The sequence below is a fragment of the Ambystoma mexicanum genome, chromosome 9 (genome assembly GCF_040938575.1).
Source record: "Ambystoma mexicanum isolate Mex_15411 chromosome 9, UKY_AmexF1_1, whole genome shotgun sequence".
Taxonomy (NCBI): Eukaryota; Metazoa; Chordata; class Amphibia; order Caudata; family Ambystomatidae; genus Ambystoma; species Ambystoma mexicanum.
The window spans coordinates 1106132448-1106158640 of NC_090931.1; positions in this window are offsets into that span (position 1 = coordinate 1106132448).

The window sequence follows — 26193 nt, forward strand, 5'->3', positions numbered from 1 at the left end:
TTTTGTAATCCTCTGAATACTTACCCTCAGCTAAGGATCCAGAAGGTTTACCAATTTAAGAAAAATAAGAAAACAAAGAATCAAGCTTTGGGACAAGTTTAGAAGCAAACTGACTCATCAAGTCTATTGGCCTGCCATCAGGATCAGAGGCTTTACCTTTTCTAAGATCTTTCATTGCTTTGTAAATTTCATTAATGTGAATGTTACGATCTGAGGGGCTCAGATCATTTGGGGAATAGGAATATCTACCAACTCTGTCAAAAAAGATTCACTATTGATTTGGCAGCTGTCTTATATTCAGATAAATAAAGGGATGTGTAGAAGTTCTTGAAGACATCTAATATGGCTTTATCAGTGAAGACCCTAAAACCATGATATGAGCCTACTGATCCCTAGATATGAGCCTACTGATCCCTAGATACAAGCTCCAAACAGCTGGAGGGGCTAGCTTCCCAGTCCTGGCAGCTAAACTTTGGAACTCTGTGCCTCTCACTATTAGAAACCTTTCATCCCTGAAACTATTCAAACACAAAGCCAAACTTTGGCTAGTCACCTCAGATGACCAATTGACACTCTGAAAACTTGATTACTTTTGCATTGCTTGTCTAACCTGTAATGTGATTGTACTACTTTGCTCAACCTAAATGTTTTATGTAAGTCATCCTGTGATGTAACCACTGTTTGAAGATATGCGCCCGGTAGCCTCCGGGCCTGGTTTGCGCTATACAAATAAAATAAATACAAATACAAATACAAATATTTTTAATAGAGGAGACAGAATACCTTTCTTATCTTCTTTTATGATGAGAGGCAGGTGCTTTGCTTGATTTATTGCAAGATTGACACATTTAAGATGTATGTTTTAATATTTCCCTGCAAGCTTATTCTGAAAATAATGTATTCATTTTGTAACGTAGAGCTAAGATATCATTTATTTAATTATTTTATATTATTTTATTTTATTGGGTTTTTATAATGCGCCTATACACTGTGTGTTTCAAGGTGCATATATATAAGGAGGGGGGGGACAGGGAAGACAAACAAAAATGGTCCTAATAGGCCATGTGACATTCAAATCATGCAGGTGCAGTGAACAGGAGTTCAGTGGAAAACACAAAGGGGGAAGTGCCAGTGGGTTAAGCGAGTGCCAGGGGATGCCAGGTGGACAGAGCCAGGGAAAAAAGAGAGTGCAGGGGCAGAAGGTCAATGTGCTAAGTGCGAGGAAAGCGGCTGGAAGGGCTAAAAGAGTGCAGGCCCAGCCCAGCTAATTCAGGGGGAGTCCAGAAGGGCAAGTGCAGGAAGGGTGGGGTGGTCAGAGGAGACCAAGTGCTGGGAGGTGGAGTGGCGATCATTGCCAGAAATGATTTTAACATGTTTACAGCCCCCTGTTGGTGCCAGGGGTCTGAAATTCTCCACCTGAAATTCACACCTACAAAAAAAAACTGTGTAAACCTTAGTGATATATAGGCCACCATCACCCTTAGTACACTTTAACATAGAAATAATCCAGCTGTTGCATAGTCTCAATGGGACTAATACGGCCACTTTACTTGTGGGAGACTTAAATCATTGGAGGGGTAACCTCACCGAAAAAGAGGCTTTGGAACTAGAAAAACACTCAATGACATAAACATTAGGGTATGCAATAGTGATCCTACGACAGCTAATGGTAATCAGTTGGACTGTGTGGTGTTGTGCAATCTGTAAGTTAAAATTGATGGGAGCATACCATGCATTTGGTCAGATCATCACAGGGTGGACTTCTCAAAAACACCCCAGGAGCCAAAGCCCAAAGCCCTGAATGAGCACAAAAAGATCCTGAATAGAAATGTCAACAAGTTCTCCATGTAGATATAGATCAGTGCATGAATGAGATAATGGCACAAACAACAGATGCCGATTCCTGCAAAACCCTGGTCTCTGTATGTAATGCATCAGTTCAAGAACTGGTTGAGCCGGTAGCTCCTGCGAGGTAGGAACTAGTCAGGGCAAATCCAAAGCCTTAGAAATGGTTCAATCCACTACTGACTAGCTTAAAAAGAGAGAAGAGAAAGTTAGAACTAAGATTGGTAAAACAGCCAAACACAGAGAACAAGAACAAGTAGAAGGAAGCAGATTTACAGTGTAAACAAAACATCATACAATCCAAGAAAAACTTCTATAATGAGCAAATAGCCAGAGCATCAAACTCTACGAGCAAGCTATTTGAAATTCTGAGATCTTAAGAAAAGCCCAAGGCATTATCGCCCCCGGCCCAACCTTCTCAAGGTGACTTCCAAAGTATACAGGAGGCCTTCAAAGACAAGATCTTGAAGGCAAGAGAAATAATCAGGACCACACGTGCCCTGTTGCATCCCCACGAACATCCCCGAATTAACCAACAAGAGCAGGGGGAGGCAGAAAGATTTGAATTTTCAACCATTACAACATTGGACATGGGGTCCCTTTTATCCACCATGAGACCCACGTCCTGTGCAGAGAATATCCTACCCCCTAAGATTATCTTAGAACATAGAGATATTTTTACACCCTTTCTTCTACATCTGGTAAATGCATCCTTTTGTGACTGTCACATACCAGAATCTATCAAAATTGTTACAGTTACTCCATTAATCAAAAAGCCAGGCTTGGACCATGGGGACACCAGTAATTTGCGACCAATTACTAACTGCAACTTCCTGTTGAAGATCTTAGATAAAGCTGCTACACTGCAGTTTCAAGAATACATGGAAGCTAATAATATCCTGCATAGGAAACAATCGCGCTTTAGGCCGGCCTATCGCACCGAAACAGCTATGGTCGACCTCCAGAACAAGAGGCTCAGTATCATGGACAAGGGCAGGTCAGGCATGTTGGTGCTACTGGACCTGTCTGCGGCCTTTGATGTGTTAGACCATGAACAACTTCTCTGGTCTTTGGAGCATATGGGCAGATTTTCCTTAAAGGCAACCAGATGGGTACTATTCTTTCTTGCCAATCGAAGATCTAAAATTCACTGGCGCAATGCCTTTTTGGCCCTGGCATCTATTGATTGTGGAGCTCCACAGGGGGCAAGTTTGTCTCCACTACTTTTTAATCTCTATCTTAGGCTACTTTGCACAGTCCTCGAGGGCACGGGAGTGTTCTTCATGAACTACGCTGATGATACCCAGCTGGTGATAGAACTGAGTGGTAGCTACAAGAGAGACACCCATAACCTTCAGACAGCATACAACACCATAGCGGCGTGGATGACATCCAATTGGATGTGTCTAAATGTGAACAAAACGGAGTTGCTGATCTTTGGTTCACGGCAGGCATGAGTCAAATTAGGTCAAGAATAAGAAACCTTCCAGATCAGGGACTCCACTATCAATGTCCAAGAAAAGGTGAAGACCTTGGGCATTACCTTAGAAGCGTTGCTTAAAGCAGAGTCCCATATCTGCATCTTAAACAAAAGCTGCCAATATTACCTGCATTTGCTCAGTCACTTCAGACCGTTTGTGAATGAACAAAACAGCGCTGCTATTGCTAAGGGCATTATCCTATGCAGGATGGATTATGGAAATGTGTTAATGCTAGGAGAAAACAAGGGTTGCATTGCAAGATGTCAGATTATCCAGAACAGTGCAGTGAGAATCATTCAGAAGAGAACTAGACGGGAGCATATATCATCATGCAGAAGAGCCCTACATTGGCGGACAATCAACGAACAGATCACGTTCAAATCCATGACCTTGGACCCTCAAAGCATCACTGGTCTATCTCCACCCTATTTGAAAGATCCTCCCGTACATACTGGGCAGATCATTGTGATCATAATCTAGGGGCCAGATTGTCTGCCCAACGTTCACACACACTAATGATATGGGGAGATCCTTCCCGGTAATGGCAACCCAAACATGGAATGGACTACTCAATACCATCAGATTAGAGGGTAACTGTCTGGATTTCTGGAAGGCCCTGAAGCCTGCTCTGTTTAAATAGCTACCACAGTTTCCCCAACATTCTAGGATTTAGCGGCATGAAACCTTCTAGGATTTAGCGGCATGAAATGGCAAATTTTGCGGCATGAAATGGCAAATTTTGTGGCACAAACCTTTATTTATTGTGGTGTTTTTGTGGGACATTTTGTATTAACTGGAGGGTGTAAGATTGCCACATTGCAGGAAATAGGCAGAGTGCAAGGCTATAAGAGAGCCAGGGTATCATTATTATGTATCTTTTGTATTAATTTAATAGGAAGAGTCCCAGATGCCACTGGCTTGGCAGAACAGTGTTTGATTTGGCTACATTTTTGGTTTAATGTGCATGCCTATGTAATAGTATTAACTTAATTGATAATTATCAGTTGTAATGCTGAAAATATTCCCCTTCTGTGTTCTACAATCCCCCAAACACCCACACACCTCTCTCACCAACACACATCACACATCTCAGCAACTCCCCATCACAACTTGCATTCCTGAACCTCTCACTCTGTCATACAAATGCTCACATGCTATGTTCCACTGTCAAGTCACAATTTGCACTGCCCATCCCCTGCCACACTCCAAATCATACTCCCAACTCACACCTTACACTCAATTCCTCCCGCAATATACAGTCCTTCATTCTTTTGTGCTGCTTCTGCATCTTGCATCCTTTCTCCCATTCTATCGCACTCTTCCCTCATCCTTTTTCCCAATCTGCAGCTCACTGCCTCTTTCCAGCCAGCCACTTCCTCTCTGCTTTCTGGCTCACTGACCACACACTCCCTCTACTTTCTGTACCTCCGCTCGCTCTCAGATTTCGGGCCCACCGCATCACTGCTTCCTCTGCTCTCTTGTGCACCGCTTCCTCCTCTGACCCACTGCTCTCCCTCTGCTTTCTTGCCTATCACTTCACATCTCACCCATCACTCTCCCTCTCTCTCTCCTTTCCCTCTCATAGTGTAACAATTTTATTTTTTTTTTAAATGTAGATTTTGACCCATATCCTCAAAAAATGGGGCATTTAAAAATATAGCTGAGGATATGCTATTTTTAGACAATCCATTTTGGAAATTAGCCGGTCACCTTATTCTCAAAAGGTGACTGGCGCATTTCCACAGGCTTGAACTGTAGCGCAAATTGTGCGCTGGCCAGCTGCCTTGAATGGTGTTCTGGGTTGTTTGACCGAAGTGTAATTATTTGCAGCAGAATTGACTGTAGTCCATTTCGCCGCAAATTGATTTGCACTTCAGCCAAACAACCCAAAATGTACCTTTCACCACCACCCACTCTTAACTGCTTGGTCGCTGCAGCTTTCCCTGCAACCCTGCGTTGTCAGATCCGTCCCTTTAAGGCGGGCCGGATCCGACTCTGCAGGGTCCCTTTTTCGTTATTTTCTTTTTTTTTTCTGTCCCCGCCTCCAATTTTGAGGAAGTGGGGAACACCCCTGCAGCCCCCTAACCCAAATAATACTGAACTTGAGGAGCGGGTGACAACTACGCAACACATGTTCGGTATTTATGAAAATCGATCGAATAGTACTGGACGAAATAGGTCAAATTGTACCATTCGATCGATTTTTGTCATCAAAATGGGTAGTACCTTGAATAGAGTCACTCTCCCAACAGTGTTCTGCTAGCTCCCAGGACCTTTCACATGGACAGGCCCTTCAGGGGCCTGCCACTGTAAAATGTGACCCAAAAAAATGCATTTTTATCCTGTTTGAGGAACAGAAATGCAAGCGACACAACAGCAGTTCATACCTTAAAAGAAATGCATGATAGGGTCAGGAAAGACACTGTCATGCAGTGGCACACCCACGTCCCGTGCGCATAGGGTTGCCTACAATTTCTGCACATTTAAAAGTGCATCTTGCGTGGAAATGAGTGATGCAATTTTAAATTGTCAGAAACGCCACTTTATTTGATCAAGGAGGTGAAAAGGGCCATCTGAATTGGCGCGCATATAAAATGGCCCATTCATGTGTCCCTTGTGGATTGGGCAGCTCTTTTTTTGGGCGCAAGTGATGAGATGTGTTGGCGCATTTCATTTCTTGCGGAAAAAAGAGTAATAATTTTTTTAAACAGTAATTTTTGCAGATATTTTTTTTTTTTTAGGTGCTCTTTTTGCACAAAACGGCCGTTTTCGCTGCATTTTGAGGGATCGCAAAATCGCTATAAGCTGGAGGGTCTGAAGAAAAACGTAATAAAGCATCCCGTTTCCTGTATGTTGTTGCCTCATGTAAATGTGTGCCCTCTGATGCCTGTGGGCTTCAGAGCAATACAAATTTATAAATAAATAAAATAAAGTGCTGTAGTAGACTGGTCAGGGAGGGCCTGGTGCGCTGTAAGACTCTGAAGGAACCAGGCAGCCAGTCAAGAGACAAAGGGGGAATTAGCAGGGGAGGGGGAGAGGGAAGGAGGAAGAGAAAAGGAGAGTCTTAAGAAGCTTCTGTAGTTTAAGGAGATCTGTGTCAAGTCTTAGAGGGTCAAGGAGGCCCTTCCAGAGGGAGGCACCTGTGGAGGAGAGACATCTACCCCCACTCTATGCTTGCTTGGAGAAACATCTGATCTGCAGAAAATTGGAGCTAGAAGACCAAAGGGCTCGAGTAGAGAAGTATTTAGGGAGAGAGAGTTGGATGCAGCGTGGTCCCAGGCCCCAGAAAGACTTGTGAATGATGCAGAGGGTCTTGAAATTGTTCCTTGCAGCAACTCGAAGCCAGTAGAAAGATTTTAGGGCTGGAGAGATGCAGTCCTTGAGCTTGAAGTCAAGGATAACTCTTGCAGTCCTATTCTGTATTAGTTGAATGGGATGCATGGAGGAGTTAGGCATATTGAGGAAGAGACTGTTACAGTAGTCCAGTCGGGAGAGGACCAGAGATCTGGAGACATTGGCCCTCATTAGGACCCTGGCGGAATCCGCGGTGCTAAATGCACCGCGGAGCATGGCGGAAAGCCGCCGATAGCGCCATGGGGGTTGGCGGATTTACCACCCCATGCCGACCTTGGCGGAGCGGTAAATCCCCAATCCCCATTTTACCCTTCCCCATTCCCATTCTTGCCCCATAGGGTATAATGGGAGTGGGGAAGGAGTTAATTACGCCGCCGAAAAGTACAGCGGCGTAATTAACAACGAGGTCCCTTAGCGCCATGGTTTTCTCCGCCCGGTAAAACCAGGCGGAGAAAACCTCCATGGCGCTAAGGGAACTCGTAGTACGGCGGACGGGTCCGCCGCGATTAGCGCTGGCGGAAACCCACTCCGCCAGGGTCCTAATGAGGGCCATTGAGTTTCTGGGGAAGGTGAGGAAAGGGAGAATGCCTCTGAGGAGGTGCAGCTGAAAGTGAGACTTCTTGCCAAGGTCCGTGGTGTGAGGAGAGAAGGAGAGAGAGGAGTTTAAAATGACACCAAGGTTTTTTGCCTCATAGGAGGTGAAAGGCCCATGGAGGGTGTCCAGAGTGTAGGAGGGAAGGAGGGATCTCAGCCTTACTGCCATGAAGGCAGCAATCGTTAGTAGTGCACCATGCCTGAATGGCAGACAGGCAGTCAGGAAGGAGAGAGAAAGAGGAGGAGGCAGAAGAGGGAAGCTTGAAGGAGAGTTGTGTGTCATGCGCATAACACTGGAAGTTAGGAGAGAAGGCACAGATCAAATGGGCTAGGGGGCAAGGTAGATTTTGAAAAGCAAACGCGAGAGGCTAGAACCCTGAGGGACACCACAGGTGGAGAGTGAGATGGAGGAGAGAAAAAAGGTCGTTCAGAGAGGAAGGAGGTCAGCCAGCCCAGAGTCAGGTCTGTGATGCCAAGGGTATCATAGAGCTGATTTATAAGGGTTGAATGATTGACTGTATCAAAGGCAGAGGAAAGCTCAAGAAGGATGAGACTGGAAGGAGAGTTGGAGTTGGGATTAGAGAGTGCAGTTTTAATGCCTCTGGCAGCTCCGAAGCCAGATTGGTGGTCCTGGAGACAGCCAACAGGTTCAGTGTGGTGGATAAACTGTGAGATGGACAAATTCTACAAGAGTTTGCCCAGGAAGGGGCTAATGGAGATAGGACCGTAGTTAGCCAGACTGGAAGGGTCTACAGAAGGATTATTGCGGAGCGGGTGCACGAGGGAGTGCTTGTGGAGTAATGGAGAGGAGCCAGTGGCAAAGGTGTGATTGCGGAAATCAGCCAAGCCTGGAGCAAGACAGACAATGCTGACCTTGAAAAGTTCTGGAAGAGCAGGGAAGCACCTGTTTGGATGAGAATTTCATCGAGCGGACTTATCTAGAATCATCAGTTGATATGAAAGAGAAAGAGGAGAGTCGGGGGGGAGGGGGGAAGGGAGACCTGGGAGCTGTTGGGAGAGAAGGGTGTGGTGTAGAGGAGAGTGATGTCAGGATTTTCTGAGTTTTAGTAATGAAGTGAGCGGCCAGGGAAGGCAGAGGAGAAATGGGACTGCAGTAAAATTGGCAAGTTCCTTACAGATTTTGAAGAGTTCAGCCGTGCTGTTAGTGGCCCCAGAGATGCAGGCTTAGATAAAGGCCCCCTTCTTCGAGCAGGTGGAAAGTCTGTATTGCCTTTGGAGCAGACAGAAAGTTTGTCAGAGGATGTGCTTGATGTGCTTGAAGCCTGCCAGTTCCGCTTAGCTACACTGCACTTGTGTTTCAGGGAGGCCAGGTTGGAGTCATACCCGGTGCTTGGAGGCAGGCTTAATGCGGATCCTCGTGATAGGGGAAAGGATGTCCAGAGCGTTAGAGATGGAGAGTTAAAGGTTAGTAAGGGCTGTGTCAGAGTGAGTGTCAGTTGCAGGCGTAGGAGGGGGAATGAATGTGGCGGCAAAAGTAGCAACTGACACTCGCTTCATAGTTCGAATGAAGAGAAGGAGACTGGCAGTGCCGGTGGGGGATTAGTCGGGAAACCCAGGAGGTCCAGGTGAAAGGACAGGAGAGCATGATAAGACCAGTAGAGAGGGGAAGTGAGAGGGTTGGAGATGGGGATGTCTGCAGAGAGGAGGGCATCCAAGGTGTGTCCGGCTGAGTGCATCACACCAGAGGGAAGAATGGAGAGGGAAAGAGAGTCACAGAGGTTGCAGAAAAGTCCAGAGGTTGCACCAGGGGAGTCAAGGTGAATATTCTATGTCTCTGAGGAGGAGAAGCTTGGAGGTGGAGACCAGTACAGAAGAGGTGAGGTCAGCCCACTCTGAGAGGAATAGGGAGACCTGTCAAGGGGGCCTGTAGATTGTGGCCAGAGTCAGAGAGAGGTTAGGAGAGACACCAAGCATGCAGACTAAGCATTCAAGGGTATTACCCACATTGTTCGTTTACAATTGTTCGAATGAACAATTGACCGAATTTAAAGGGTCACAATTGACCTTTTCACAATTGAAATTTAGCTTTGGTGCACGGGAACCTCCCACCCGCCCTAGGGGCACACCCGCGGGGGTGTGCGGGCTGGGCGGGGAACGCTCTCCTCCCACCTTTCCCGGTCAGCCCTGCCGACCAGATGGCCTCGCTCTCCCCCCGGCGTGGTGGGAGAAGAGAGAGAGGCTGCAAGCCAGCCCCAGGGCGCACGGAGCGGGGGCCTTGGAACCTTCCTTAAGCCCCGTGCCCCCAGACGGTGGGCTGGGGTCGGGGCAGGCGCGGCCGCCCGGGCCGCCCGGCCAAACGTCCCGGGCAGCGGGACCAGATGGCCCGAGTCGCGGCCGGCCTGGCTGGCTCCTGCACTTGTCCCCTCCGGTTGGGTTCCATAAGCTTCCCCACTGCATGGGGGCTTAATAGCCGGCGTGGAAGTGTCTCCCGGGCCCGAGCGCGCAGGAGGCCGGTGCCTTAAGCCCCTGGACAGGGCGGGGAAGAGAGGCGGCGGATTAAGCCCCCCCACCCCAGAGCGCAGCCTAGGTGGCGGGGGGGTGGTGGACCCTTAAGCCCGTGCCCCACGGACGGTGGGGTCGGGGCAGGCACATCCGGCTGGCCGGCGGGCCATCTGGCCAGGGGAGTAGGACCAGATGGCCCGAGTGGCGGCCGGCAGACCAGATGGCCCGCGTCGCGGCCGGGGCGGCTGCCTCCTACATTTGTCTCTGGTCGGCTTAATAGTCGGCGTGGAAGTGCCACCCTGCGGCCCCCGGGGCGGCCGTTGCGCTGTTCCCGGCCTCGGTTCCATGGCGTCCGTGGGCTGCTCCCGGTCAAGTCCAAAACGGGGTGGCGCCCTGAGCTGGGGCCCCCTTCCCTCCACGGGGCTATAGCCGCTCATAGGGTCCGGCCTTGAGTGCCATGGCGTTCGTGGGTTACCCCCGGTCCTCGGCCCAGTGCCTCCCGTGTGCGGTCAAGTCCAGAACGGGGTGCGTGTGTCAAGGGGCGCTCGTAGTGGCCGGGCCCGAGTTCCACGGCATTTGTGGGTCAGTCCCGGAGGGCAAGGCTCTAACGTGGAGGGAGAAGCTCTAAGGGGGGGGGCCCGGCCGGAGCTCCGGGGTGGCTGGGGCTGCTTCCACCCTACCCCCTCCCCCTGTCTCGAAGGTCCCCAAGCCCAGCGCTGGTCGCGGGGAGCCCCGGCGGGGTCCCCGTCGCTCCCCACAGGGAAAAGCTCTAAAGGGGCCCCACCGAAGCCCCGGGGCGGCTGGAGGGGCTGGCCCCTGGCCTTGCGAGTGGGTTAACCGGCCCCCCACCCCCGAAAGCCCGGCTGCGGTGCCGGGGAGCCCCGGCGGCGTCCCCGTCCCTCGCCGGAGGGAGAAGCTCTAATGCGGAGTGGGGGAGACTCCATGGCGGCCCGAGCCGGGGGCTGCAGGCTGCTGTAACAACCCCGGCCTTGGGCGCCGCGTCGATCCCGTCCCCCGGGCCCGGCGGCGGTTCCCGGGGAGCCCCGGCGGTGTCCCCGGAGGGAGGAGGGAGAACCTCTAATGCGGGGTGGGGGAGGCTCTAAGGCGGAAACAGAACATGAGAAACAGAATCAAGGAAAATATCATATTCAACAGTAAAATATCAGAGACATTACAACAACAAATGCAGACAAGAATGAGTGTAAGAGTTGCTCTACAATAGACTTACAGGCCGATTCAGGGAATTAATGTGCGCCGAAAATGGCAGCACAAGCATGAAAATCGCAGCGCAAGCGTGAAAATCGCAGCGCAAGCGTGCCAAAGCCGCGCACATTGATTCAGTCAGTGCGTGTGTAAATCCTGGGATGTGCGCTAAAATCGTGGGAGGCGCACGCGGGTGCACACTTCATCAAACGGCATGCGCTACGCGCACATCGAAAGCGCACATAGCGCAGCACACACAACAAAAGTGGCCAGAACATGGGGCGTAACACACGGAATGGGGAACAACGCGTGAAAATGTGGGCATTACGGGGGAAGTACAGGAGGTAAATGCAAGCAACGCCCACACGCGCGCCTACAACACGTATTCATGGAATCGAACAGGGGAAAGGCGTGCCCCAAAAAAGACACGCTAATCCGGAAACACGTACGCCAGCAGGAAGCAGGCGTACGTGGCCCCGCGCAGCATAAAAGTGCGCGCAAACAACAAACAAGCTCAGACGCTACGATGAATATACCGTTCCTCGCAGCAGTGGTCATGGGACACCTCAGGAGGAGGAGGATAGCCAGGCCCCGCATTTTTTCACCCAGGACCAGCCTTTTTGGGATGCCTGATGACCAGGTGTATGGGAGGTACAGGTTTCCACCACACATAATACTCGACCTGGTGAGTGAGTGCGAGGATGACCTCACATCACCCATCCTGTGCTCCCAAGCACTGAGCCTCTTGGAAAAGGTGCTCAATGTACTGCACTTCTTGGCTGCTGGTTCATTTCAGCGGACAAGTGCCATAGTAGGGGGTGGTCACAGGCCATGCAGTCATGCTGCCTACGCCAGGTGTTGGCCAGCATGACTTGACGCCCCTCAGTCCGCAGGCACATATACATGCCCAGCACACCTGCAGAAAGGCAGGCTGCTGTCCAGGACTTTTACGGGGTGGCACACTTCCCCAAAGTGCTAGGTGCCATTGATTGCAACCATGTGGCTCTATGTCCTCCCAGGGCAACTGAGCACGTTTATAGAAACCGCAAGCACTGGCATTCCATCAACGTGCAGGTAGTATGTGATGCCAAGGGAATCATCACCTCAGTATATGCCAACTATCCAGGGTCCACCCATGATAGTTTCATTTTCAGAATGTCACCCCTAAACCGGGACCTAGAAGCTGGGCGGCATGGCGATACATGGCTGATTGGTGAGTATAAATGCCTCTGCACATGCATGCATGTCAGATACTGAGTAATGTGACAACCCCACTAATGATACCCATCATCACCTCCCCAGGGGACAGTGCCTACCCTCTGAGCACCCACATGATGACGCCAATTCGGAACCCCACCATACCACCTGAGGTAAGATACAACACAGCCCATATTGCAACCCGGGGCATAGTGGAGCGCACATTCGAAGTGCTCAAGTCACGCTTTCGCTCCCTTGACCGTTCTGGTGGGCAGCTTCTATATGCGCCCCCGGTAGTGTGCAGGATCATAGTGGCAGCATGTGTCCTGCACAACATTGCAACCCGCCGGGGCCTGCAGGTGGACATAGTGGTGCCCCACACCCCCAACCACATGCACGGCCACTGTGCATGGGAGGTGAAACGGCACGTGGTGAGACATCCCGTACCCAGCTGGTGGCTAATTACTTCACCTAAAATCCTACCCCTGTGGAGTGCACACAGCCCTGGCACATACCAGCTGACAATCAATGATGATGACATAAGGGACAGTCAACTGCCACAACCATACCAGCCTGAGATAGGTCACCTGGAAGTGTTACATTGTGTGCATCCCTACCTACTTAAAGACAACCAATGCTGTGTCACAAAAAGACACACATTCATGCAGCATGAATGACTACCCCTTTGCAAAATACCACATGAAAATAGTGTCATGTCACCCAACCCCTCCCCATCTCCGCTACCCAACACAACATGGCATGTCATGCAATGTGAAAGCAACCAAATTAATGCACAACATATGACACAAGTGTCAGAAAGTGCACTGTCCCAAATGTAAATGGGCCACAGACAATGCTCCTAGTAATCAATAAGAAACAGCACACATGAACAAATACTTACCAGCAACACAAAACAGCAACACAGGATGAAACAGTGGCAATATATGACAGTTCAAAATCAAAGTAGTGCAAGTCTCACAACCTGACTTAGCCAGCACATCCACCCCTTCCAACTGCAGAGTGTTGCTGTCAGGCAAATGTGTCAGTGTACTGCATACAACATGAACTGCATCTGCAAAGGAGACAGCCTTGTGAAGACATGAAGAAGGTACATGTGAATAAGTAGAAAAACATGGATGCACAAGCACATATCAATACACCATGCAGTGTTCAATCCAACAACAATCCCCACTAGGGATGTACACACAGTTTTGACTACAGACTGCCCACACAGCTCATGGGAGCCCAATGTCACTGTGTAAGTTACTGTCACTTGGTCACACCCTTTGCAAGGCCATGGAAAGGGGAAGCAGGAGGGGTATATGTGTCAGGAACCCAAGCATCTAACCCAAATTCAGGACAAGCCTGCATGTGCCCAGCTGGAATACACAGTGGATGCCCACGGGAGCCACACAAGGCAACACACTGTAAATAAATAAATAAATAAATAAATAATCAAAAATGACCATGTGTGTTCCGGGGGGGAGGCCACCCAGGAGGTTCGAGGACAGGGTGCACCCCAACACCCACATGCATGGATGTTGAGCCGTCGCTCTCCGCACCCTCTGCTGCTACATCAGGAGGTGGCCATGCTATGGGAGGCAGCCCACGCAAAGCCCTGGTATGGTCCTCCATGGCAGCAAGCATGCGGGTGTGGAAGGTTTCATTTTGGAGGATGATGGTACGGAGATCCCCATGCAGCACTTCACGGGTAGCCTGCATTTCTACCTGCATGGCCTCGCATGATGCCCGGATCTCCGCACGGGTTGCCTAGAGCTCTGCTGAGAGTGAACGTGTGAGCTGCTCCAGCTGCTGTTCTGACCTAAAATTTTGGGAAGCCTCAAGTTCACCCAGAGTGTCCCTGAGGAACTGGTGTTCTAACCTCAGGGCTTCCCTGTGGGCATGTGACTCTACAGATATGGCTTCGCGAAGAGTCTCCAGTGCCGCCCGTCGGTCCCTGTTGGACGCCAACATGTCCTCCCTGCGTGAGTGGCAAATGGAGTCTGTTGCCTGCTGCTGGAGCTCCATCTGCCTTTCAGGGGGGATAATGGAAGTGGCCACCCTATCTATTGCCTGAGCCATCATTTCACAGGATGCTCCCTGTTGTGCTGCTATACCATACATGGAGTTTTCCCATACGGTATTGCCTGGTGGCGCACGGCCACCGCGTCGGCGGGCACCACACCTGTTTGGGGCACCACACCTGTTTGGGGCAAGGCGATCTGCACCTTACTGTGCTGGCACTGCCTGAGGTTGCAGGATTGCATTCCCCCTTTGATCTGCTGGCCCAGGAACAGGAGCAAATGTTGTGGAGTGTGACCCTGCATCCGTAACCGCCAAAGGCGGAGTTATCAACACTGACTTCCCCATAGAGGGGTCTACCCCCGGTGCAGGTGGGTTGGACAAAACAGCATCCCTGCCAGAAACACTCACCTGCGACAGCACATATGTCTTACTGTCCGATTCAGCACCTGAATCATAGAGGTCTGCAGAGGTGTACCCAGAGACACCCGCGGACAGTATGGTCTGCAGGAGGATTGGGTTTTCACCCACCACCGCCCCACGTCCTCCACTGGTGCCCGGTTGTGGCTGAGATTCACCCTGGGTCTGCACCATCTCCTCAACAGCATCAAGTGCCTCATCACCTGCAAAAACATGAAAGACAACAAATGGAAACAGGCATGAGCACCATAGCACACACATAGGCCTGACAAGCCAGAGATCCAGTACATGAATTACATATGTCCCACATGACTATAATCCTGGCATGCATGCACTGTCAAGGGGCCTCATTACACGGATGGCGGAGAACCATGGCGCTACTAGCGCCATGGTTCATGCCGGTAAAATACCGGCACCGCCTTGGCAGAAAGGGGAATTACCGCCCCATTCCAAGGTTGGCGGGGCGGTAATTCCCCCTTCCACCATTGCCCTTCCCCATTCCCAGTTTTGCCCCATAGGGCCTAATGGGAATGGGGAAGGCGCTAATTACGGTACCGCAAATTGCGGTACCGTAATTAGCTCCCTGGGTCCCTTTGCGGGTTGGTTTTTAACGCCTGCAAAAAGCAGGCGTTAAATTCCCCAACCCGCAAAGGGACCTCGTAGTAAGGCGGTAAGGATTTACCGGTACCGGTAAAATACCGTTACCGGTAAACCCTTACCACCATCCGTGTAATGAGGCCCAAGGAGTTGGAAGGGGAGGCAAAAAGCAGACACTGAGGACTCCAAGATGGAAAAGCAACACATTTGCTGCATGCTGGATTGCACTGGCATCACACATTAGCCTGTGAGTGGCATGTCCAATACACATACATGACACATGCCAGCACACAGATGGCACGTAGCATAGCCATGCTACATTTGACAACTACAGCCATATGTTAGTGAATGAGTACTGTCACCCATCCATGTGAGATGGACATGATGAGATGAAAAATGCAAAATAGTGTGACAAAATACGCATGTGCCACACACTGCAACACATCCGGTGTTCAATTATCCAGTGATGGCAGGCAGATGGATACATCAATGGTTGGTCACTTCAACATGACAGGAGACAACAGTCATATCCCACATTCATACAGGGCCCAAAAATTAATGTGAGCAGGCCATTACTCAATCAGCCTGAATGGTGAAATCATTCCCATAACAAGGTAATACATGTGGGCCTTTGTGGAGTGTAATCTATGACAGAAGCATGTCACATATGTGGCATAAGGGCAGAAAAATGCGTTGTAAAAATGGGAGGATTGAAACAATCAGGCTGAATGAACACTGAACATTTTGAACAATGTTGTTGCAAGATGACAGTTCAAGGGCAACTGCAGTAATGTGGTGCTAATTGGCTACTGTGGTTAGAAGGGATACTATCATACCCAAATCCAAGGCTGGTGAATGGTTGGAGGAAGCACATGGGTGACCCATGCCACTCACACCCTCACCTGGCACTCAATCAGAACACATCACCCAAGCAACATACACATGGGTTACACACACATGCATGGGCATTCACTGGACAATGCTTCATAATCTGGTAGGTCTCCCACGCCTTGGATCTGTTCTTCTGTGGCGAAGGTTCCAGCAACAGACTCATGTTCAGTGAGTTGGTCGTCCTTTGGTGGAGACCCACCGCCAGTCACCAGAGTAGAGGCATGATTGGAAGCCAGCTTGTTCTTTGCTCTGCGTTTCAGGTCATTCCACCATTGTAGCAGTCATCAGCTGTGCGCCTCACAAATCCAAGGGCACTAATATGGTCGGCGATGGTCTGCCAGTGAGCCCTACGTTGAGCAGGCGTAGTCTTGCAGCCTGCAGTCACCACCATTTCGCGGCTTTGTGCCAACACATAGGCCACAAGTGCATCAAGTTCGGCATCATTGAAGCTAGGCTTCCTTGACGTGCCGGAGTGTGTAGCCGTATTTGGAGTTCCAGCCTGTAGTGCAAGAGCGCCCTTCTTCTTCTAGGAAGGTGGTGCGGATCCTGAGTGGCTTATGCCACTCTGGTCAGTAGGGGCAGAAGAGCAGGTGGACTGGGTACTTGAAGCCTGTAAAGGCACAATGACCAAAGGTCTTGGTGCAGGCATTGGCTGCAGGTTGATGTTGGCAGGTCCAACATCGGTGTGATGGACCTGGACCAACACTGTCCCGGCTGGGAGACTCAGAGCTGGGGTGGATTGAGCTGTAGCTGTCCCTGCAGCCTCCTCACCCTGGCTACTTGGGGCAGCAGATGACATTGCTGCCCCAGATCCACGTGGCCTAGTGACAGCAACTTTCACCGCCACACGTGGCTTAGACTTGGTGACCTGGAAGTCAGCCTAGGAGTCATCCTGTGCTGGTTCAGTTGACAAAATGGGCAGACAAAGCACTATTTTACCCATCTTCACTGGGTTGTACAGCAGTGATCTGCCAGATCTGCTCAAGCAGCAGAACCTGGCCTTCAGTAGGCCAAATGTCCTCTCGATCATGCTGCGTGTGCGGACGTGTGCCCTGTTGTAGGCCTCCTCATGCCTGTTCCTTGGCCTCCGTATCATCAGCCATGGCGAGAGTGGATATCCTGCATCACCTGCATGGGATGTAAATGGAGGGGACATGTCAGTGTTTGTGGTATCCATGTCTTGATCAGATGCAGTGCAAACATGTGTCATTAGTTAATCATCCATATGGGGCAAGCAATGGTCTGACCAGTGTGTGAATGCCATTCCTGGGTCATTGTTGTCAAATTGGCGCTTGGACATTGGCTAACCACTTGCTGTGCATATGTAGTTGCCCTTGTGCTCATTTGTGGTTGGTAAGTTTGACATCGTGCAGTGGTGTACATACATGGAGGAGTCAGTCAATGGACACTGTGATGATGGGATCGATGCACAATGTCAGATGTGCACACATCATGTGCATTGGGGGGCACTGGTGCATTGGGTGGGTGGGTGTTTGGAGTCACTGCCTCATGTCGTATTGGCTTGTGCTACCAGTACATGTCTTGGTTTTGCATCTCCTTTGGCAGGGTGTGTACAGGCACACTGTGCCCACCTGTAATGTGTAGCTTTGAAATGTGTGGGTTGTGGTGACGGTCCATTACACTGGCCAGGGGGTGATGCATTGCCAGTTGTAGGAACCCAGACACACAAGTCATTGCCCTGGACATCCCCTTTTTACAGGGGCCGTGCATTGGCAGTTGTACTCACCCAATAGCCATGTGCTTTGTCCAGCATAGCGTTCCATGTGCTGTGGCAATGTCAAATTCCGCAGGACTATTGAGTCATGTGTTGACCGTGGAAAATGTGCGCAGCAATGTGTTATCACTTGTCCAGCTTCACATACCATCTGTACATTCAGTGAGTGTTATAGTTTCCTATTGCAGTACACCATCTCCATTGAACGTGGTACAGTCAGCTCTATATGGGTGCAGTCTACTGCACCAATGCAATTTGGCATGCCGGCAATGGCATGGAAGGCCAACTTGGTGGCAATGACCTGGGCAAGGGTACAGGGGAGGGCAATGTGTTCAGATACAGGGCGCAGCAGGGCATCCAGTACCTGGCCCAGTATTCTTGAGAAGCAGGGTTGTGACAGCCTGTGCAGCTCACCGACAGTGTGCTGATACGTTCCAGTCCCAAGGAAATACAGTACTGAGACGACCTTCAGCAGGGATGGGATTGCCGTCCGTATGCCAATGCGGGTGCTGATTTCATCCTCAATCATGGTGACGATGGACATGATTGTTGGACGGTCCAGCCGGTATAATGTGTGGATCTGCCCTGGGGTCAGGTTGGAGGGTGAGGCCCTGATGCAGGGTATTGCAGGCTGCTTGCGGGGTTGTGCCGGCTGCACATTTTGGTTTGGTATGGGTGCAGGGTTTGCTATTTGCCACCTGCGCCTCCTCCGCCTCCGCCTCCTCCTCCTCTGCACCATTGCTGCCACCATGTAGCCAGCAGCACCTGGAAGGGTCCCATCCAGCGTGGAGCAAGTGAAGATTTCCTTTCAAAATTTTTGACAAGCGTCCAGTCCCCAGGCAGGTGACAATGTCTTGGGCCGGTATATCGGATGGGAAGAGCCTGGTGATGAATCAAACGCAAGTTTTGAGTTAACTGTTTACAGTAATCAATAAGTAATGGGTACTTTTTCGGCCGAGGCACATTTCATACATTTGCTGGTCTCCCCATCACGATTTCGTAAGGGGAGAGACCAGTCCTCGCCTGTACAGTTGTGTGCATACAGAGCAAAGCTAGCGGTAGTGCATCGGGCCATTTTAAATTGCTCCCTGCACAAAATTTGCTCAACTTGTTTTTCAAAATACTGTTCTGGCGGTCTACTAAACCGGCAGTCATCAGGTGTCTGGCTGAATGGAATCATTTATCAATTTGGAGACCTGTGCAAATTTGTAATATCACGGCAGCAATAAAGTGAGGGCCGTTATCTGACCATATGACACGAGGCAGGCTGAAACTGGGAAACTATTCCTTTAGCATGGCTTTAGCTGTGGACATAGCCTGTACAACCTTTCAGGGGATAGGTCTTTATCCATTTGCGAAATGTGCAGGCCACCACGAGAACATACTTATAGTTTTGGCACCTTTCCATTTCTATGAAATCGAAATGGATGACTTCAAATGGCATAGACGGTGGGCCAAAACTTCCTACTGGCGTCACTGTTCCCTTTCCAATGTTATGTTGTAAACAAGTCATGCAATTTTGACCCAATCTTTCAGCAGTTTTTCTAATGTTTGGATTCTGCCATACAGAATCCAGATGTTGAATAATTTTTCTAGCACATATATGTGTCGGACTGTGGGCCATAGTGACCATGGCCATCACATAGGCATTTGGTAACATCCAACGGTTACTTTCCTTGTCCACCCAACAACCCTCAGAATCTAATTCTGCTGGGCCCTCAGACCTGCAGGGTACTTCCTCCTTCAACATACATTTTTGTGTGTAAATCAGTGGCAGTTTGTTTCGCAATTTTGTCTGCAAATGTGTTTCCCTTTCCAACATTACGTGTTACTTTTTTATGTGCTTCATATTTCATTATCGATAATCGCTTTGGAAGAGCAAGTGCAGACAACAGTTTCACTATCATGCAATGTTGGATTTTGATTCCGTGTGAAGTCAGGAAACCCCTTTCAGCCCATAATCGACCAATCTTGTGCACCACCCTAAAGGCGTACTGTCTGCCAGTATATATGTTTACATTGAGATTTGCAGAGATTTCTCATGCTCTTGTCAACGCTATGATTTCTGCAGCTTGTGCTGAGTCATATGGGATTGTTTTGCTTTCTATAATACTTTTCAGTGTAGTGATGGCATAAACAGCAGTTGATGTGCCATCTGGTAATTTAAAACAAGAACCGCCACAAAACAGTTCTCCATCTGGCTCTTTCTGTGAGGTGTCAGTTAGGTCAATTCTTCCTTTGTCTCTTATTCAGTAACCATCAAGCAATCATGGGGGAATTGTTTTTTATCCCCTTTCTCATTTGGAGGGGGCATTACCTCAGCTGAATTTATAGTGCAACACCTTTTAATTTGGATATGCTGTGCAAATAGAACTATTTCATACCTTGTTAATCTGACTGATATAAGGTGTTGCGTCGGTGTTCTATTTAAAAGAACGTCCACTGAGTGAGGTACCATTACGGTTAAAGCGTGACCTAAAATGATTCCCCCGGTTTGTTTTACTGACGGAGCGGCTGCAGCAACAGCTCGCAAGCAACGCGGCAAAGCACATGCAACAGTATCCAACATGGAAGAGAAGTAACTGCCTGGTCTATTTCTTCCCCCGTGTTCCTGGGTCAAAACAGCCAAAGCACATCCATTGTTTTCTTGCACGAATAACTTAAAACTCTTGTTGTAATTTGGCGTGTCCAAAACTGGAGCTGAACATAATGCAGCTTTCAGCAGGTCAAATGCTTCTTGACATTCCATGTTCCATGGCAGAGGTAAGGTAACATCCTTCCTTGTCAGTGCCACTATTGGTTTGACAATCATCGAAAAATTAGCGATCCACTGCCTACAATATGAAGCCATGAAAAAGGTTTGTAGGTGCACTCCACTTATGTTTTATGAGAAAATGCAATTAATAGAAAATATATAATTATTAAACACTTTTTTAAAGTGTGGGGGGAGGAAAAGTGACCCTGGCACAGGACCACTGATACACATATGTAGAGAAAAGAAAAGAGGATCCAAAGGTAGGAGCCCTCCCGTCCCCTGCACACTATTACTATTCCATCATCAGATGGTTCAAAAAATTTGAGTGTGTAGATTAATGCGACTTGATAATACGTGAGTATATAAGCAACAAACTAGGCATTCAATTAGTAAAAAACACAATAATTTAATTGGCATAACAAATTGTTTTTCATTTGTTCATTAGATGCAGAAAACAAGTCAAATATCAACAAATTGTATTAGTGAGTATCGATAATGTATATATATATATAGAAAGGCTGATGCGTTTTCGGGATCAACATCCCTCTTCTCTTGAGCCAAATGTTTGAACTGAAAAAGAGTAAAGTAAATGGAAAGTATGTCAATCCTGTGTTATTTGGATAGACATATATATTATATACAAAGATGATGAATTCAAAAATAGCATTAATACAAAACCACAATGAAAAGACTTAGTGAAGATGGATAAACATGAACATAGTTAGAGGCAGTTATATGAGAAAATTATAGCTTTTTAATTAGCCAGAACAAAACCCAAAGCGTCTGTTGTGACCAATATGTAATGAAGCATTGGATTCACCCGTGTTATAGAGATCCAAGTGCAATGACTCTGCTCTAAATATGTTAATAATGCTTCTATGTATGCAAAACATTAAACAAGGATAGGTGTTAGTATACCTTAATAAAAATGCATGAAGGAACTCTTTCTGCAGAAAATGGTGATATATGGTATTGCAAATCCTCACACGTCAGGTCTGGAGGACTCTCCTGTCTTAAGGCTGGAAACCTAAATGCGAACAGAGCATATAGGTATCAATGAAGAGCTTTATACTTAAACCAATAATCTGTATTCTTAGCCATTCATATGTGCTGTACTAGTAGCCACTATCATCGTGTCTTGGCGCAATGTTGCATTAATGAAGTAGTTCAAAGCAAATGTAACCGACAATTGTTACTGTGGATGCCATCTTCCCCTTACTCAATGAATACTAAATGGGCAGCAGCTATAGACACCAGTGAACCTGCTTATCTGCCATCAGTGCCTCATAAATTGCAAAGTCCTCGGGGTGCTGGTGCAAAAAAATGACTGCATTAGAATTACAGGCTTACCTCTCAAGTAGAGAGGCTAGATCCGGAAGATTGCAGTGGTCCGGATCCTCAATTGTACATCTAGGCATCCCATATTCTTGTCCCTTTATGCAGTGATAAGAAATCCTCTGAAGCTCTCTACACAAAATCTAGAGGGCAAAAAGGAACGTTTCTGTAGCTAATCCATTATAACAATGGTCAAATAATAACTGCGAGAGCGGTATGCCCATCCCTCCATGCTCATACCTGCGGGTGTAGCTATGGGATTCAATCAATGTGATCGAGCGTTTGGATTGCTGCTGTTCTCAGTGCGGCTTGCAGGGGCCGCGTATGCTTCAATATGGACGGTGCGCCTCTCGAGTGTACTGCCGTGGGTTTCACCGTCACCAAGGCAACATTGCAGGAGGCTGAAGACACAGCGTGTTTCAAGTAACTTCATTAGTTACGTGGTCTCTAATGGAAATAGAGAAGGGACTACTCGAGCCATTGTACTGAGGATAGGATCCCATTGGAAAATGGTGTTTTGTGGACGCCATCCTAGAATATTTGGAAACTAACCAAATATACACAGATTCTAGATTAACACTGCTGTATAGTTAAGAATTGCTAAATAGCAGGTGTATGTATAATGTCCTGGAACCCGTCACAGTTTTAGATATATAGGGGAGATGGCACGAATCAACTAGCGACTCCATCAATCGACGCTACTGGTGTGCAACAATTACACTATAGTCACAACAGAGAGGGTTACACTTATAAACATGTATATACATGGTAACACACCTATGTGTGTATAGTTATTGTAAGTTGATTCCTCTCGGCATTGACATGACCAGTGGGCCGGTAGACAAATCCCGGACTGACATCACATTAACAGGTGTTCCACCATCAATTTGTAGATAACATAGGTTGAAATACCTCTGTGCCATATTAATCATGTTTATACAATCAGATGATGACAAATACATCGGTAAACTGTGTCTGAAAAGCCATTTATAGTGGATGTATCCCCCATGTAAAAGAAACAAAGTTACACTTGGTGTTAATGCTTATTTTGCTCGGCCAATTCCCAAACAAAGACTAGGCCAGTACTCAACTACAGGTCAGGTAAAGCATCTAGGAGAAAACTCTTCATTAAGTCCTTTTGGATTCAGAGTGTCTAGGAGATGTATCCAAAACGTTTCTCTGCGGGAGAGGATTGACTGATCATCACCCCCTCTGTATGTTTTTTCTACCACTTCCAGAACTAGTAATTTGACTTGGGCTACTGTGTGGTGGTGCTCTGTAAAGTGCCTTGCCAGAGGAGATTTAGTGTTTTTGCACCTGCTATTTTATTTATTTTTGGTGATTCTGTCTTTCACCGGTCTAGTGGTCTGGTACACATACAGTTTGCCACAGGGGCATTTAATGGCATAGATGACACCCACTGAAATACAGGTGGCAAAATCTCTTAGTTTGTACTTTTGGCCCGTATGGGGATGTGTCACAGATTCACCTTTTATCACATTATTACAATGTGAGCAGCCCAAGCAAGGGTATGTACCCTTCTTTCTTGTGCTCAGAAGCATTTGTTTCTCTTTAGGAGGTTTCTCAGCTCTCACCAATTTGTCTCTTAAATTCTGACCTCTTTTGAAGGCCATCATAGGAGATTTGGGAAATAATTTGTGGAGAAGTGGATCACTGTGGAGAACACTCCAATGTTTCTTAATTGCTCTCCCCACCTGGAAGCTCTGCCATGAGTATTTGGAGATGTAAAGTAATGGTGTCTCTTTATTTTTAACCCTTGGAGTCAGTAAGTGTTCCTTACTTACTCTAGATGATCTCTCTTTGGCCTCATCTAGAACAGAATGTGGATAAACCCTCTTCTCAAATTTCTCCAATAGTTTTGTGCATTCAACATTGAGGCCTGCCCGGATCAGAGATAATCCTCTTGAGCCTTAAGATTTGGCTATAGGGTAAGCTGTCCAACTTAGATTTCCGGTGAAAACTTGAAAAATGCAGTAAATTGTTGACATCAGTAGGCTTATGGTAGATATTAGTAGTAATCTGATTTTTGATTTCCAAGCAAACATCCAAGAAGTGTAGGGTGGGTGTCCCTATTTCCATTGTGAATTTGATACTTTGATGTACTGAGTTCAGGAAATTAAAGAAGGTAGTCAATTCCTCTTGTGTACCACACCAAATCCCGAAAATGTCATCAATGAAATGCTTCCTTATCAGTATTTTACTTGACCACTCCACATTCTCCAGTATGTTCAAACCTATACATGAAAGTATTAGCGTATACTGGGGCCATCACTGACCTCATAGATGTACCAGTGACCTGAAGGTAGAGGTTCCCTTTAAATCTGAAGTAATTGTTATTGAGTATTAAGCTCAAAAGTTTCATGATGAATTGCGGGTCACCTCTAGTTGCTTGTGAATTAAGCAACAGCCATTCTACTTCTTGGATCCCGTCCTCATGCGGAATGGAAGTGTACAAACTACAGAAATCCATGCTGAACAATATGCAATCTGCGCTCAATGCTCTGATTTCTTGGATACAGTTTAGGCAATCTGAGGTACCTTTAAGATACGTCGGGATGTCCTGGATCAATGGTTGCAATAATCGGTTGATGTATATAGCCAGTGGATCTAATATGCTATCCGTGCCAGCCACTATGGGTCTCAGAGGTGGGTCACTCTGGTTCTTATGAATCTTAGGTAGCCCTTAGAACTCCAGTGTAATTGGATGTTGGTTGAATAGAAATTCACTTGTTTTACTGCTGATCGATTCATTATCTAGAGCTTCCTTCACTGTTATTTCAATGAGTGATCGTATCCTCATGATTGGATCCCCATCAAGTTTTGTGTATGTATTGATATCATTGAGAAGTTCCAAGCATTTTTCTGTGTATTCCCCCGTGTCCATTATCACAATGGCTCCTCCTTTGTCGGCCGGTGTTATAGTCAGATCTTCATCTTTAGCCAGTGACTCCACATGGTCTAGTTGACATTTCTTCACATTGAATGGTGTCGATATCTGATAATTTATCCATTTTAAATCAGAAAGAACATTCTTCTCGAAAAGATTTAGGATGGAGTTCTGGACATGTGGGTCAAAATTGCTTTTAGGTCGAATTTCTAGTATTTCCGCTTCTGAGTGGTGGGTTTCTAAGTTTTCATCTGATTCAAAAAAGTTTTCTTAATAGCTTTGAAGGCTGATTTTCTCCTCAATATGAAGCCATGCCAATTAAAGCCCTGACTTCTTTCTGCGTATTTGGAATAGGCATATCAGAAATGCTTTCTATTCTTTCTGGTGTCAATCTCCTTCCCTCCGTCGAAAGGAGGTAGCCCAAGTAGGCCACTTCCTTTCGACAATACTGGAATTTATTAAGCGAAGCTTTGTGTCCATGTGCTGCTAAATGTGTCAACAATGCAACTGTACTCTCTTTACAAATATTTTCTGCGTCTGCTGCTATCAACAAATTGTCTATGTAATGAAGTAATACGCATCCTGCCGGTAATTCTAGCATATCTAGTTGTTCCTTCAATGCTCTACTGTAAATACTTGGACTCTTAGTGTAGCCCTGTGGAATTCGTGTGAATGTAAATGAACGTCCTCCCAAAGAAAAATCAAACACATTTCTGTTATATGGGATGCTAAAAAATGCATTCTTCAGATCAATAACACTAAAATACAAAGCAGAGGCTGGAATCATAGTCAAAATTGTAGTCAAATCCAGGACTAATGGAAATTGCGTATCAACCACTTTATTTACTCCCCATAAATCAATTATAAAACGGTAAGGTATATCATTAGCTCCTTTCTTGAAAACTGGAAGAATTGGACTATTGCAAGTACTACCAGAAGTTTCTTCAATTACGTTTCTTTTAATCAAATCTGATACAATGCATTTAAACGCTTTTTCTCCCTCGGCCGAAATTTTATATTGCGGAATACGTGGCAATGTAATTCCTTCTTTCAAAACAATTCTTACTGGATCTACTTTCAATCAACCAACATCATTGTAGTTCACTGCCCACATACAAGCTGGTACTTTACTCAATTCAGTCGGTAGTGGCTTAGATACAAATTGTGATACAGGAGTCTTTTGTGGCGAGATTGCCAAATACACTCCATCAGGAGAACAATAAATGACTGCATTCAATTTCTTCAATAAATTTTCCCCGCAATTTTTCATCAAAAGAAATGGGCAAGACTCTGTGAATGGACCTAATGTTATAGGTACTGGTTGTGACACTGGACTAATTACTGGCGTACCTGAGAAGCCTACTGAGACATTCTTATGCCCTGACAGTGGTAT